At 49.8% G+C, this 14,135-nt stretch overlaps 12 non-coding genes and 3 pseudogenes across 12 annotated transcripts; all 15 read right to left on the reverse strand.

Annotated features, from left to right (window-relative positions):
- Nucleotides 1–3,411: 3,411 nt before the first annotated feature.
- On the reverse strand, nucleotides 3,412–3,476 carry LOC141135509 (U4 spliceosomal RNA; annotated as a pseudogene).
- Nucleotides 3,477–4,042: 566 nt separating this feature from the next.
- TRNAK-UUU (transfer RNA lysine (anticodon UUU)) lies at nucleotides 4,043–4,115 on the reverse strand. Its single transcript has one exon. It is a non-coding gene; the product is annotated as a tRNA-Lys (tRNA).
- A 641-nt stretch (nucleotides 4,116–4,756) lies between these two features.
- Nucleotides 4,757–4,878, reverse strand: LOC141135581 (U4 spliceosomal RNA; annotated as a pseudogene).
- Nucleotides 4,879–6,004: 1,126 nt separating this feature from the next.
- LOC141135506 (U4 spliceosomal RNA) lies at nucleotides 6,005–6,069 on the reverse strand (annotated as a pseudogene).
- Nucleotides 6,070–6,635: 566 nt separating this feature from the next.
- TRNAK-UUU (transfer RNA lysine (anticodon UUU)) lies at nucleotides 6,636–6,708 on the reverse strand. The gene has a single exon. It is a non-coding gene; the product is annotated as a tRNA-Lys (tRNA).
- Nucleotides 6,709–7,349: 641 nt separating this feature from the next.
- Nucleotides 7,350–7,490, reverse strand: LOC141135279 (U4 spliceosomal RNA). The gene has a single exon (XR_012243560.1). It is a non-coding gene; the product is annotated as a U4 spliceosomal RNA (small nuclear RNA).
- Nucleotides 7,491–8,056: 566 nt separating this feature from the next.
- TRNAK-UUU (transfer RNA lysine (anticodon UUU)) lies at nucleotides 8,057–8,129 on the reverse strand. Its single transcript has one exon. It is a non-coding gene; the product is annotated as a tRNA-Lys (tRNA).
- A 638-nt stretch (nucleotides 8,130–8,767) lies between these two features.
- On the reverse strand, nucleotides 8,768–8,908 carry LOC141135246 (U4 spliceosomal RNA). The gene has a single exon (XR_012243527.1). It is a non-coding gene; the product is annotated as a U4 spliceosomal RNA (small nuclear RNA).
- Nucleotides 8,909–9,474: 566 nt separating this feature from the next.
- TRNAK-UUU (transfer RNA lysine (anticodon UUU)) lies at nucleotides 9,475–9,547 on the reverse strand. Its single transcript has one exon. It is a non-coding gene; the product is annotated as a tRNA-Lys (tRNA).
- A 638-nt stretch (nucleotides 9,548–10,185) lies between these two features.
- LOC141135061 (U4 spliceosomal RNA) lies at nucleotides 10,186–10,326 on the reverse strand. Its single transcript, XR_012243362.1, has one exon. It is a non-coding gene; the product is annotated as a U4 spliceosomal RNA (small nuclear RNA).
- A 566-nt stretch (nucleotides 10,327–10,892) lies between these two features.
- Nucleotides 10,893–10,965, reverse strand: TRNAK-UUU (transfer RNA lysine (anticodon UUU)). The gene has a single exon. It is a non-coding gene; the product is annotated as a tRNA-Lys (tRNA).
- A 641-nt stretch (nucleotides 10,966–11,606) lies between these two features.
- Nucleotides 11,607–11,747, reverse strand: LOC141135062 (U4 spliceosomal RNA). Its single transcript, XR_012243363.1, has one exon. It is a non-coding gene; the product is annotated as a U4 spliceosomal RNA (small nuclear RNA).
- A 566-nt stretch (nucleotides 11,748–12,313) lies between these two features.
- On the reverse strand, nucleotides 12,314–12,386 carry TRNAK-UUU (transfer RNA lysine (anticodon UUU)). Its single transcript has one exon. It is a non-coding gene; the product is annotated as a tRNA-Lys (tRNA).
- A 641-nt stretch (nucleotides 12,387–13,027) lies between these two features.
- On the reverse strand, nucleotides 13,028–13,168 carry LOC141135247 (U4 spliceosomal RNA). The gene has a single exon (XR_012243528.1). It is a non-coding gene; the product is annotated as a U4 spliceosomal RNA (small nuclear RNA).
- A 566-nt stretch (nucleotides 13,169–13,734) lies between these two features.
- On the reverse strand, nucleotides 13,735–13,807 carry TRNAK-UUU (transfer RNA lysine (anticodon UUU)). The gene has a single exon. It is a non-coding gene; the product is annotated as a tRNA-Lys (tRNA).
- Between the last annotated feature and the right edge of the window lie 328 nt (nucleotides 13,808–14,135).

A 14,135-nucleotide genomic window follows, 5' to 3' on the forward strand; every position in this document is an offset into this window, starting at 1 on the left:
GTGGAAATCACTGATTATTTCATTTAGCGCCCTAGATGTTATGTCAACACCACTATCCGCACAAACACTTTGTCTATCCTCACTCCTCCTCACGCAGTTGAAGTCTCCAGCCAAAATGGTCGGGATTCTCCCAGGCAGCCACACCTTAAGTACTTCAAGGAATCTCACACGCTCCTTTTTCTCAGCAGGTGCATACACATTAATTATTCTAACCTTACACCCCGCCACCTCCAAAATAGCCACTTGTAACCTCCCCGGCACCACCACCTCATGTGACACAAACTGAACATACGGGTTTTTCACAAGAATCCCAACACCTTCATTCCTAGACACACACATAGGGGACCACATAGATGCACCAAGCTTCCACTCATCACACAGAATCCTCTCATTGCCGCACTCCTGAACACAAATTACGTCAGCCTTCACCCCTTCCAGATGTTCAAAGACAGCCGCCCTCCTCCACCCTGAACAAACACTTCTCACATTTACAGAACACACAGACAAAGCCATCATGAAAAAAATCAAAAAGGTTTGTACAGCCATAACGAATAACTTAAAAATGATGCATAGCCTCCTCCATCCCATTGCCAGCAACATTCGCGTAAGTTAGTCTTTTCTTCCCAAAGGGAGAACTGGCAGACTCTGCTCCAGAGCCTCCATCATCAGGTAAGGGTACACCTTCCACCCCCTCCCCAGTCCCCTCCTCCCGCTCTCTTTTGGTGGAGGACTGAGAAGTCTCATCCATCGAGATCACCAATTGCTGTCCGCATTCCAGACTCTCATCGCTGTCCATCTCATCATTCTCATCCTCATCATCCTCATCATCTTCCTCTGCGCTAGATGATAGACCACTCATCAGCTCAGATAAACGTCCTGGACTTGTAAATGCCACACTCCTCTGCTCTTCCTCTGGGCAAACCTCCTCTTGCCTCGCCGGGGGTCTCTGTATCACTCCTTCTTCTGCCATCTCCTGGGGACCCGGAACTGACCCGCCTTCCCCTACCGCAGTACCAAGGCTCCCAGGATCTGCACTAACTCCCACCACCGTACCACCAGTAGTGGGACCAGAGCCGACCTCACTGCTCACAGCCTCTTCCTGCACCGTAGGTGCAGCGTCATTGGTCTGGTGCTCCGAGGATGTAGCAGGCCGCTCCGCATCAGCAGACCTAGCACTGCCACCTTCCCTCCGAGCCTCAGCTTTCTGCCTCTGCTGCATACGCCTAGCCTGGGTCTTTCTCAAGACATCATGGAATTCTGATTCCCTTTTTGCGGAGAAATATTCATCGCATTGTCTTGCTAGGTGACCTGATCTTTTGCAGATATCGCACATCCGGGTTTGTTTACATTCCTTAGACGGGTGATCCTCATTCCCACAAAACCTACATTTAATCCTGCGCTCACAGTCCCCACTCGCGTGCCCGTAGACACAGCACTTCCTGCAATACACCGGTTGACCAGGGTAAAAAAGGAACCCTCTCTCACCCCCAATATTGAAGACCGCTGGAGGCCTCTTCACCCCACCAACACAACCAAGATCAGTCCGGAATTTCCCATAGAACCTATACTTCCCAGACCAGATTCCAAACTTGTTCAGCACCTTATCCCCACCTCTTAATTCCTCACAGTAATTCCTCAGGAAAGCCCTAACCAAGTTTACATCCGAAAAGGGATTGTACATATGGACTACTATAGCCTTTTCTTCCTGCATGAAAAGCGGTATAATGTCCATTTTCTTCAACAATTCATTCTCAGCACTCCTCATCTTCTCATAAACCTCCCAGCATATCTCGACAGAAAGAAAGGTAATGTCATACAATCTTTGTTGCGGAAAATCCTGCAAACAAACAATATCCCTTACCCTGAGTTTCAGGAAATCCATCAGCACGTCAACCACGATAGTCCTCAGATCAATTTCTCCTTTGAATTCAGGCTTCACCAGAAACCGAATAGAATCCCGCATCCCACGGACCGCCATCTTTCGTACCGGATGGTACCTCGCCTCTTCCTCCGACAAAGGGGTACCCCCGAAGGGGCCCCAACCGCTGACACCGAACCGCCTTAAGAAGGGCGATCGCTCCTCGTTGTCTGGGGACTAGGCCTCGGGCCAATAGCAGCAAGGGGGGGCCCTCCGAAAAGGGACGCTCCCCCCAAGGCCGACCTCCGGGTACCCCAGACACCTCTTGACTAAGTCACACACAGAAAACTGCACTTGATCTTAGCCAAAAGGCCGAGAAGCAATTAACAATAATCACTCTCTATCGAAAAGCCAGTGGCGTGCAAAACACACCTCAAAAACTTCCACCCGGTGCCAAAAAAAAGTGCCCACACATAGAGAGTGAAACACAAAAAAGTGCAACGGGTGTACAGAGTCCTCCACTAGGGAAGGACCTTACCCTGATCCCCCGGGGCGTTAGGCTCCAGACAGGGACTGAGGTACTCAGACAAAGGGTCCATCTGGCCGAAACCAGGTGGACCCCCACAACTGGAAGGTCTGCCGAAGCAGACCGACCCAAGTACAGTGGGGCTCCCCCGAAGGGAGACCCCTCAAAGGAGAGGGCGAACCAAGCCAAAAGGCCTATGTCCACCCCCTCCCAAGACTTTCAGAGTAGGCCCGAGGACCCACACCCTACTCGCCACACAGTGACAAAACGTGTATACAAAGACAACCAAAAAAAGACAAAAAGGTGACAAACAGGGGTAAAAGAAAGAGTGGGGAAGATAGTGAGATGGGAGAGTGAAAGTGGCCATTGTGCTATACAATGGCCGGCCCTCCGGCCAGGCATAAAAATTTCCCCTGGTCCTGGCCAAAAGGCCCGGCCCAAGAGGCAGGTGCGAAAAACATGTGTTGTGGTGAAGTGACCATGGTGCCATAAAATCAAGTGCTTTCACACCGTGACTATACGGCACCCCTGAACTGCCACTTCAGGGGCACATTCACCACTGGCTTTTCGAAAAAGCCCTGACCCACAGCCCAGACCACAGCAGCCCCCACCCCAGGCAGAAAGGTATGGAGTTCTGGAAGCTTGGAGAGAGCCCTTGCCATCAGGCTTCACCGTCGTTCCGTCCCTCCTACCTAATTACATTTGGGAAATACTGGCCGCTCCCCCGGTGGGAGCAAGGGGAGCCAGCGTTCTCTCCCAAATAACTGTCCAGAGCTAGAGCTGCCCCAATCCAGGCCAGAAGGCCAGGATCCCGACCCTCCGCCAAGACCGAATGGTTCTCCGTCCCCATCAGAAGGCTTCCCTTTCGGCTACAAACCGCTCCGGGTTACCTTCACTCCAGCAGGTTTTGCATAGCAACCGCAATCCCATCTCTATCTCGCCATAGATCAGGGACAGAAGCAAGCGCCACCTCCTGGAAACTGATAAGAACAGATACTACACTTGATCTTCGCCAAAAGGCCGAGAAGCAATTAACAATAATCACGCCTCAGTTGAACCTCATTGGCTATGATACTGCCACTGCGCAAAGCTAACCAAATCAGTGCCTGCCAACATCTGCCCTTCCTTGGAGGAGAAATTGACATTGAGGAGAGACACATAAGTGTCATCCAGTGGGCCGCTGAGCATTCTGGGACTTGGCATGTTAATGAGACAGGGACGATGCCTAAGTGGGCATTGTTTACCCACTGAATAGTGTTAGCATTTGAAAGAACTAAGGAGAATCTAAAGGGACAGGGCCCTAGATGTCAGATGCGTTTCTCCCACAGCAGTCCTGAAAGGCCACTGGGAGCGTATGTGTTTGAACAGCTATGCTGCTGAGAAAAGACCAAGGTGGAAGGATTTGGGGCCTTTGTTGAAAGTTCGCTAGATAACATGCCTGAACTGGAGCCCAGGTAAGCTGCCATAGACAAGGGTTGTTGGGAAACAGTTGGTCAAGCAATCACCTTCAGCCACCTTTATTTCTGGCAGATTCCAGGAGCCTAGAAAGGGGGAAGTTAGGGCATTTCATCTCTCTGAGCCAGTGAGCATTCCCGGCAGATGTGCATAAAGACTGCCCTATTGGCAGCTCAAAGGCCTCATAGGTAAGTGAAAGGCACCGCCCGAACAGGGACTTGAACCCTGGACCCTCAGATTAAAAGTCTGATGCTCTACCGACTGAGCTATCCGGGCTCTCAAAGCTCCTCCTCCATAGCGGTCCAAGCTGCTTGAATCTTGACATGTATGGTGGAAAAAGACCATTCAGCCAAGGGGACCGGGTGCCTGAAAGCACAAGTATTTGGCTTGCCCAGGCTGGCCAATCGTCCTCTCCCGTTTAATTTTCTAGGACAGGTTGAAGATAAAAGGGAGAATCTAACCTGCAACCATGCAGATAGGGTCCAGTCCGGTACAGGTGGAGAACGCCTAAAGTTTCTGCCTTAGTTTTACCTACAGTTCAATGCTCTTTGACCGGAAACAAGGGCCTTGCAAAAAGACACCGCCCGAAAGGCTTCCTTAACCCTGGACCAACACGCTTCCAGTATTCTTAATCAGTGACTGGGTTACAAATAAAGACAGTTCACCTTGAGCCTCATGTTGCCAGGTCCAGCAGAAGAAACCCAGGCAAAAAAACGAGGTAGAGTCCACTCTGGATTACAGGCAAGTGAAGAACGAGCGGCGCGTGCCAATCACTGATTGTTCTACCCAGGCTGCGTGATGACACAAAAGCTCTCTATGGTGTCAATGGGCCCGTGACTCACTTTCTCAACTCTAACGCATCTCAGTCTGCATGTAAGAAGCCGTCACTTATCTGCTGTTGAAAACACATTGCTCAGTCTCCTCAGAGACTCTCAAAAATTGCCAGTGCTGACTGTATTTCAAGTCATCGTGGCGGGGTATTGGGAAAAGTTTTCAATTAGCAATAATCACTCTATCGAAAAGCCAGTGGCGTGCAAAACACACCTCAAAAACTTCCACCCGGTGCCAAAAAAAAGTGCCCACACATAGAGAGTGAAACACAAAAACGTGCAACGGGTGTACAGAGTCCTCCACTAGGGAAGGACCTTACCCTGATCCCCCGGGGCGTTAGGCTCCGGACAGGGACTGAGGTACTCAGACAAAGGGTCCATCTGGCCGAAACCAGGCGGACCCCCACAACTGGAAGGACTGCCGAAGCAGACCAACCCAAGTACAGTGGGGCTCTCCCGAAGAGAGACCCCTCAAAGGAGAGGGCGAACCAAGCCAAAAGGCCTATGTCCACCCCCTCCCAAGACTTTCAGAGTAGGCCCGAGGACCCACACCCTACTCGCCACACAGTGACAAAACGTGTATACAAAGACAACCAAAAAAAGACAAAAAGGTGACAAACAGGGGTAAAAGAAAGAGTGGGGAAGATAGTGAGATGGGAGAGTGAAAGTGGCCATTGTGCTATCCAATGGCCGGCCCTCCGGCCAGGCATAAAAATTTCCCCTGGTCCTGGCCAAAAGGCCCGGCCCAAGAGGCAGGTGCGAAAAACGTGTGTTGTGGTGAAGTGACCATGGTGCCATAAAATCAAGTGCTTTCACACCGTGACTATACGGCACCCCTGAACTGCCACTTCAGGGGCACATTCACCACTGGCTTTTCGAAAAAGCCCTGACCCACAGCCCAGACCACAGCAGCCCCCACCCCAGGCAGAAAGGTATGGAGTTCTGGAAGCTTGGAGAGAGCCCTTGCCATCAGGCTTCACCGTCGTTCCGTCCCTCCTACCTAATTACATTTGGGAAATACTGGCCGCTCCCCCGGTGGGAGCAAGGGGAGCCAGCGTTCTCTCCCAAATAACTGTCCAGAGCTAGAGCTGCCCCAATCCAGGCCAGAAGGCCAGGATCCCGACCCTCCGCCAAGACCGAATGGTTCTCCGTCCCCATCAGAAGGCTTCCCTTTCGGCTACAAACCGCTCCGGGTTACCTTCACTCCAGCAGGTTTTGCATAGCAACCGCAATCCCATCTCTATCTCGCCATAGATCAGGGACAGAAGCAAGCGCCACCTCCTGGAAACTGATAAGAACAGATACTAGATTTGATCTTAGCCAAAGGGCCGAGAAGCAATTAACAATAATCACGCCTCAGTTGAACCTCATTGGCTATGATACTGCCACTGCGCAAAGCTAACCAAATCAGTGCCTGCCAACATCTGCCCTTCCTTGGAGGAGAAATTGACATTGAGGAGAGACACATAAGTGTCATCCAGTGGGCCGCTGAGCATTCTGGGACTTGGCATGTTAATGAGACAGGGACGATGCCTAAGTGGGCATTGTTTACCCACTGAATAGTGTTAGCATTTGAAAGAACTAAGGAGAATCTAAAGGGACAGGGCCCTAGATGTCAGATGCGTTTCTCCCACAGCAGTCCTGAAAGGCCACTGGGAGCGTATGTGTTTGAACAGCTATGCTGCTGAGAAAAGACCAAGGTGGAAGGATTTGGGGCCTTTGTTGAAAGTTCGCTAGATAACATGCCTGAACTGGAGCCCAGGTAAGCTGCCATAGACAAGGGTTGTTGGGAAACAGTTGGTCAAGCAATCACCTTCAGCCACCTTTATTTCTGGCAGATTCCAGGAGCCTAGAAAGGGGGAAGTTAGGGCATTTCATCTCTCTGAGCCAGTGAGCATTCCCGGCAGATGTGCATAAAGACTGCCCTATTGGCAGCTCAAAGGCCTCATAGGTAAGTGAAAGGCACCGCCCGAACAGGGACTTGAACCCTGGACCCTCAGATTAAAAGTCTGATGCTCTACCGACTGAGCTATCCGGGCTCTCGAAGCTCCTCCTCCATAGCGGTCCAAGCTGCTTGAATCTTGACATGTATGGTGGAAAAAGACCATTCAGCCAAGGGGACCGGGTGCCTGAAAGCACAAGTATTTGGCTTGCCCAGGCTGGCCAATCGTCCTCTCCCGTTTAATTTTCTAGGACAGGTTGAAGATAAAAGGGAGAATCTAACCTGCAACCATGCAGATAGGGTCCAGTCCGGTACAGGTGGAGAACGCCTAAAGTTTCTGCCTTAGTTTTACCTACAGTTCAATGCTCTTTGACCGGAAACAAGGGCCTTGCAAAAAGACACCGCCCGAAAGGCTTCCTTAACCCTGGACCAACACGCTTCCAGTATTCTTAATCAGTGACTGGGTTACAAATAAAGACAGTTCACCTTGAGCCTCATGTTGCCAGGTCCAGCAGAAGAAACCCAGGCAAAAAAACGAGGTAGAGTCCACTCTGGATTACAGGCAAGTGAAGAACGAGCGGCGCGTGCCAATCACTGATTGTTCTACCCAGGCTGCGTGATGACACAAAAGCTCTCTATGGTGTCAATGGGCCCGTGACTCACTTTCTCAACTCTAACGCATCTCAGTCTGCATGTAAGAAGCCGTCACTTATCTGCTGTTGAAAACACATTGCTCAGTCTCCTCAGAGACTCTCAAAAATTGCCAGTGCTGACTGTATTTCAAGTCATCGTGGCGGGGTATTGGGAAAAGTTTTCAATTAGCAATAATCACACTTCAGTTGAATCTCATTGGCTATGATACTGCCACTGCGCAAAGCTAACCAAATCAGTGCTTGCCAACATCTGCCCTTCCTTGGAGGAGAAATTGACATTGAGGAGAGACACATAAGTGTCATCCAGTGGGCCGCTGAGCATTCTGGGACTTGGCATGTTAATGAGACAGGGACGATGCCTAAGTGGGCATTGTTTACCCACTGAATAGTGTTAGCATTTGAAAGAACTAAGGAGAATCTAAAGGGACAGGGCCCTAGATGTCAGATGCGTTTCTCCCACAGCAGTCCTGAAAGGCCACTGGGAGCGTATGTGTTTGAACAGCTATGCTGCTGAGAAAAGACCAAGGTGGAAGGATTTGGGGCCTTTGTTGAAAGTTCGCTAGATAACATGCCTGAACTGGAGCCCAGGTAAGCTGCCATAGACAAGGGTTGTTGGGAAACAGTTGGTCAAGCAATCACCTTCAGCCACCTTTATTTCTGGCAGATTCCAGGAGCCTAGAAAGGGGGAAGTTAGGACATTTCATCTCTCTGAGCCAGTGAGCATTCCCGGCAGATGTGCATAAAGACTGCCCTATTGGCAGCTCAAAGGCCTCATAGGTAAGTGAAAGGCACCGCCCGAACAGGGACTTGAACCCTGGACCCTCAGATTAAAAGTCTGATGCTCTACCGACTGAGCTATCCGGGCTCTCAAAGCCTCTCCATAGCGGTCCAAGCTGCTTGAATCTTGACATGTATGGTGGAAAAAGACCATTCAGCCAAGGGGACCGGGTGCCTGAAAGCACAAGTATTTGGCTTGCCCAGGCTGGCCAATCGTCCTCTCCCATTTAATTTTCTAGGACAGGTTGAAGATAAAAGGGAGAATCTAACCTGCAACCATGCAGATAGGGTCCAGTCCGGTACAGGTGGAGAACGCCTAAAGTTTCTGCCTTAGTTTTACCTACAGTTCAATGCTCTTTGACCGGAAACAAGGGCCTTGCAAAAAGACACCGCCCGAAAGGCTTCCTTAACCCTGGACCAACACGCTTCCAGTATTCTTAATCAGTGACTGGGTTACAAATAAAGACAGTTCACCTTGAGCCTCATGTTGCCAGGTCCAGCAGAAGAAACCCAGGCAAAAAAACGAGGTAGAGTCCACTCTGGATTACAGGCAAGTGAAGAACGAGCGGCGCGTGCCAATCACTGATTGTTCTACCCAGGCTGCGTGATGACACAAAAGCTCTCTATGGTGTCAATGGGCCCGTGACTCACTTTCTCAACTCTAACGCATCTCAGTCTGCATGTAAGAAGCCGTCACTTATCTGCTGTTGAAAACACATTGCTCAGTCTCCTCAGAGACTCTCAAAAATTGCCAGTGCTGACTGTATTTCAAGTCATCGTGGCGGGGTATTGGGAAAAGTTTTCAATTAGCAATAATCACACCTCAGTTGAACCTCATTGGCTATGATACTGCCACTGCGCAAAGCTAACCAAATCAGTGCTTGCCAACATCTGCCCTTCCTTGGAGGAGAAATTGACATTGAGGAGAGACACATAAGTGTCATCCAGTGGGCCGCTGAGCATTCTGGGACTTGGCATGTTAATGAGACAGGGACGATGCCTAAGTGGGCATTGTTTACCAACTGAATAGTGTTAGCATTTGAAAGAACTAAGGAGAATCTAAAGGGACAGGGCCCTAGATGTCAGATGCGTTTCTCCCACAGCAGTCCTGAAAGGCCACTGGGAGCGTATGTGTTTGAACAGCTATGCTGCTGAGAAAAGACCAAGGTGGAAGGATTTGGGGCCTTTGTTGAAAGTTCGCTAGATAACATGCCTGAACTGGAGCCCAGGTAAGCTGCCATAGACAAGGGTTGTTGGGAAACAGTTGGTCAAGCAATCACCTTCAGCCACCTTTATTTCTGGCAGATTCCAGGAGCCTAGAAAGGGGGAAGTTAGGACATTTCATCTCTCTGAGCCAGTGAGCATTCCCGGCAGATGTGCATAAAGACTGCCCTATTGGCAGCTCAAAGGCCTCATAGGTAAGTGAAAGGCACCGCCCGAACAGGGACTTGAACCCTGGACCCTCAGATTAAAAGTCTGATGCTCTACCGACTGAGCTATCCGGGCTCTCAAAGCCTCTCCATAGCGGTCCAAGCTGCTTGAATCTTGACATGTATGGTGGAAAAAGACCATTCAGCCAAGGGGACCGGGTGCCTGAAAGCACAAGTATTTGGCTTGCCCAGGCTGGCCAATCGTCCTCTCCCGTTTAATTTTCTAGGACAGGTTGAAGATAAAAGGGAGAATCTAACCTGCAACCATGCAGATAGGGTCCAGTCCGGTACAGGTGGAGAACGCCTAAAGTTTCTGCCTTAGTTTTACCTACAGTTCAATGCTCTTTGACCGGAAACAAGGGCCTTGCAAAAAGACACCGCCCGAAAGGCTTCCTTAACCCTGGACCAACACGCTTCCAGTATTCTTAATCAGTGACTGGGTTACAAATAAAGACAGTTCACCTTGAGCCTCATGTTGCCAGGTCCAGCAGAAGAAACCCAGGCAAAAAAACGAAGTAGAGTCCACTCTGGATTACAGGCAAATGAAGAACGAGCGGCGCGTGCCAATCACTGATTGTTCTACCCAGGCTGCGTGATGACACAAAAGCTCTCTATGGTGTCAATGGGCCCGTGACTCACTTTCTCAACTCTAACGCATCTCAGTCTGCATGTAAGAAGCCGTCACTTATCTGCTGTTGAAAACACATTGCTCAGTCTCCTCAGAGACTCTCAAAAATTGCCAGTGCTGACTGTATTTCAAGTCATCGTGGCGGGGTATTGGGAAAAGTTTTCAATTAGCAATAATCACGCCTCAGTTGAACCTCATTGGCTATGATACTGCCACTGCGCAAAGCTAACCAAATCAGTGCCTGCCAACATCTGCCCTTCCTTGGAGGAGAAATTGACATTGAGGAGAGACACATAAGTGTCATCCAGTGGGCCGCTGAGCATTCTGGGACTTGGCATGTTAATGAGACAGGGACGATGCCTAAGTGGGCATTGTTTACCCACTGAATAGTGTTAGCATTTGAAAGAACTAAGGAGAATCTAAAGGGACAGGGGCCTAGATGTCAGATGCGTTTCTCCCACAGCAGTCCTGAAAGGCCACTGGGAGCGTATGTGTTTGAACAGCTATGCTGCTGAGAAAAGACCAAGGTGGAAGGATTTGGGGCCTTTGTTGAAAGTTCGCTAGATAACATGCCTGAACTGGACCCCAGGTAAGCTGCCATAGACAAGGGTTGTTGGGAAACAGTTGGTCAAGCAATCACCTTCAGCCACCTTTATTTCTGGCAGATTCCAGGAGCCTAGAAAGGGGGAAGTTAGGACATTTCATCTCTCTGAGCCAGTGAGCATTCCCGGCAGATGTGCATAAAGACTGCCCTATTGGCAGCTCAAAGGCCTCATAGGTAAGTGAAAGGCACCGCCCGAACAGGGACTTGAACCCTGGACCCTCAGATTAAAAGTCTGATGCTCTACCGACTGAGCTATCCGGGCTCTCAAAGCTCCTCCTCCATAGCGGTCCAAGCTGCTTGAATCTTGACATGTATGGTGGAAAAAGACCATTCAGCCAAGGGGACCGGGTGCCTGAAAGCACAAGTATTTGGCTTGCCCAGGCTGGCCAATCGTCCTCTCCCGTTTAATTTTCTAGGACAGGTTGAAGATAAAAGGGAGAATCTAACCTGCAACCATGCAGATAGGGTCCAGTCCGGTACAGGTGGAGAACGCCTAAAGTTTCTGCCTTAGTTTTACCTACAGTTCAATGCTCTTTGACCGGAAACAAGGGCTTTGCAAAAAGACACCGCCCGAAAGGCTTCCTTAACCCTGGACCAACACGCTTCCAGTATTCTTAATCAGTGACTGGGTTACAAATAAAGACAGTTCACCTTGAGCCTCATGTTGCCAGGTCCAGCAGAAGAAACCCAGGCAAAAAAACGAGGTAGAGTCCACTCTGGATTACAGGCAAGTGAAGAACGAGCGGCGCGTGCCAATCACTGATTGTTCTACCCAGGCTGCGTGATGACACAAAAGCTCTCTATGGTGTCAATGGGCCCGTGACTCACTTTCTCAACTCTAACGCATCTCAGTCTGCATGTAAGAAGCCGTCACTTATCTGCTGTTGAAAACACATTGCTCAGTCTCCTCAGAGACTCTCAAAAATTGCCAGTGCTGACTGTATTTCAAGTCATCGTGGCGGGGTATTGGGAAAAGTTTTCAATTAGCAATAATCACGCCTCAGTTGAACCTCATTGGCTATGATACTGCCACTGCGCAAAGCTAACCAAATCAGTGCCTGCCAACATCTGCCCTTCCTTGGAGGAGAAATTGACATTGAGGAGAGACACATAAGTGTCATCCAGTGGGCCGCTGAGCATTCTGGGACTTGGCATGTTAATGAGACAGGGACGATGCCTAAGTGGGCATTGTTTACCCACTGAATAGTGTTAGCATTTGAAAGAACTAAGGAGAATCTAAAGGGACAGGGCCCTAGATGTCAGATGCGTTTCTCCCACAGCAGTCCTGAAAGGCCACTGGGAGCGTATGTGTTTGAACAGCTATGCTGCTGAGAAAAGACCAAGGTGGAAGGATTTGGGGCCTTTGTTGAAAGTTCGCTAGATAACATGCCTGAACTGGAGCCCAGGTAAGCTGCCATAGACAAGGGTTGTTGGGAAACAGTTGGTCAAGCAATCACCTTCAGCCACCTTTATTTCTGGCAGATTCCAGGAGCCTAGAAAGGGGGAAGTTAGGACATTTCATCTCTCTGAGCCAGTGAGCATTCCCGGCAGATGTGCATAAAGACTGCCCTATTGGCAGCTCAAAGGCCTCATAGGTAAGTGAAAGGCACCGCCCGAACAGGGACTTGAACCCTGGACCCTCAGATTAAAAGTCTGATGCTCTACCGACTGAGCTATCCGGGCTCTCAAAGCTCCTCCTCCATAGTGGTCCAAGCTGCTTGAATCTTGACATGTATGGTGGAAAAAGACCATTCAGCCAAGGGGACCGGGTGCCTGAAAGCACAAGTATTTGGCTTGCCCAGGCTGGCCAATCGTCCTCTCCCGTTTAATTTTCTAGGACAGGTTGAAGATAAAAGGGAGAATCTAACCTGCAACCATGCAGATAGGGTCCAGTCCGGTACAGGTGGAGAACGCCTAAAGTTTCTGCCTTAGTTTTACCTACAGTTCAATGCTCTTTGACCGGAAACAAGGGCCTTGCAAAAAGACACCGCCCGAAAGGCTTCCTTAACCCTGGACCAACACGCTTCCAGTATTCTTAATCAGTGACTGGGTTACAAATAAAGACAGTTCACCTTGAGCCTCATGTTGCCAGGTCCAGCAGAAGAAACCCAGGCAAAAAAACGAGGTAGAGTCCACTCTGGATTACAGGCAAGTGAAGAACGAGCGGCGCGTGCCAATCACTGATTGTTCTACCCAGGCTGCGTGATGACACAAAAGCTCTCTATGGTGTCAATGGGCCCGTGACTCACTTTCTCAACTCTAACGCATCTCAGTCTGCATGTAAGAAGCCGTCACTTATCTGCTGTTGAAAACACATTGCTCAGTCTCCTCAGAGACTCTCAAAAATTGCCAGTGCTGACTGTATTTCAAGTCATCGTGGCGGGGTATTGGGAAAAGTTTTCAATTAGCAATAATCACACCTCAGTTGAACCTCATTGGCTATGATACTGCCACTGCGCAAAGCTAACCAAATCAGTGCTTGCCAACATCTGCCCTTCCTTGGAGGAGAAATTGACATTGAGGAGAGACACATAAGTGTCATCCAGTGGGCCGCTGAGCATTCTGGGACTTGGCATGTTAATGAGACAGGGACGATGCCTAAGTGGGCATTGTTTACCCACTGAATAGTGTTAGCATTTGAAAGAACTAAGGAGAATCTAAAGGGACAGGGCCCTAGATGTCAGATGCGTTTCTCCCACAGCAGTCCTGAAAGGCCACTGGGAGCGTATGTGTTTGAACAGCTATGCTGCTGAGAAAAGACCAAGGTGGAAGGATTTGGGGCCTTTGTTGAAAGTTCGCTAGATAACATGCCTGAACTGGAGCCCAGGTAAGCTGCCATAGACAAGGGTTGTTGGGAAACAGTTGGTCAAGCAATCACCTTCAGCCACCTTTATTTCTGGCAGATTCCAGGAGCCTAGAAAGGGGGAAGTTAGGACATTTCATCTCTCTGAGCCAGTGAGCATTCCCGGCAGATGTGCATAAAGACTGCCCTATTGGCAGCTCAAAGGCCTCATAGGTAAGTGAAAGGCACCGCCCGAACAGGGACTTGAACCCTGGACCCTCAGATTAAAAGTCTGATGCTCTACCGACTGAGCTATCCGGGCTCTCAAAGCCTCTCCATAGCGGTCCAAGCTGCTTGAATCTTGACATGTATGGTGGAAAAAGACCATTCAGCCAAGGGGACCGGGTGCCTGAAAGCACAAGTATTTGGCTTGCCCAGGCTGGCCAATCGTCCTCTCCCGTTTAATTTTCTAGGACAGGTTGAAGATAAAAGGGAGAATCTAACCTGCAACCATGCAGATAGGGTCCAGTCCGGTACAGGTGGAGAACGCCTAAAGTTTCTGCCTTAGTTTTACCTACAGTTCAATGCTCTTTGACCGGAAACAAGGGCCTTGCAAAAAGACACCGCCCGAAAGGCTTCCTTAACCCTGG

This window comes from Aquarana catesbeiana, linkage group LG03 (genome assembly GCF_042186555.1).
Source record: "Aquarana catesbeiana isolate 2022-GZ linkage group LG03, ASM4218655v1, whole genome shotgun sequence".
NCBI classification, from domain to species: Eukaryota; Metazoa; Chordata; class Amphibia; order Anura; family Ranidae; genus Aquarana; species Aquarana catesbeiana.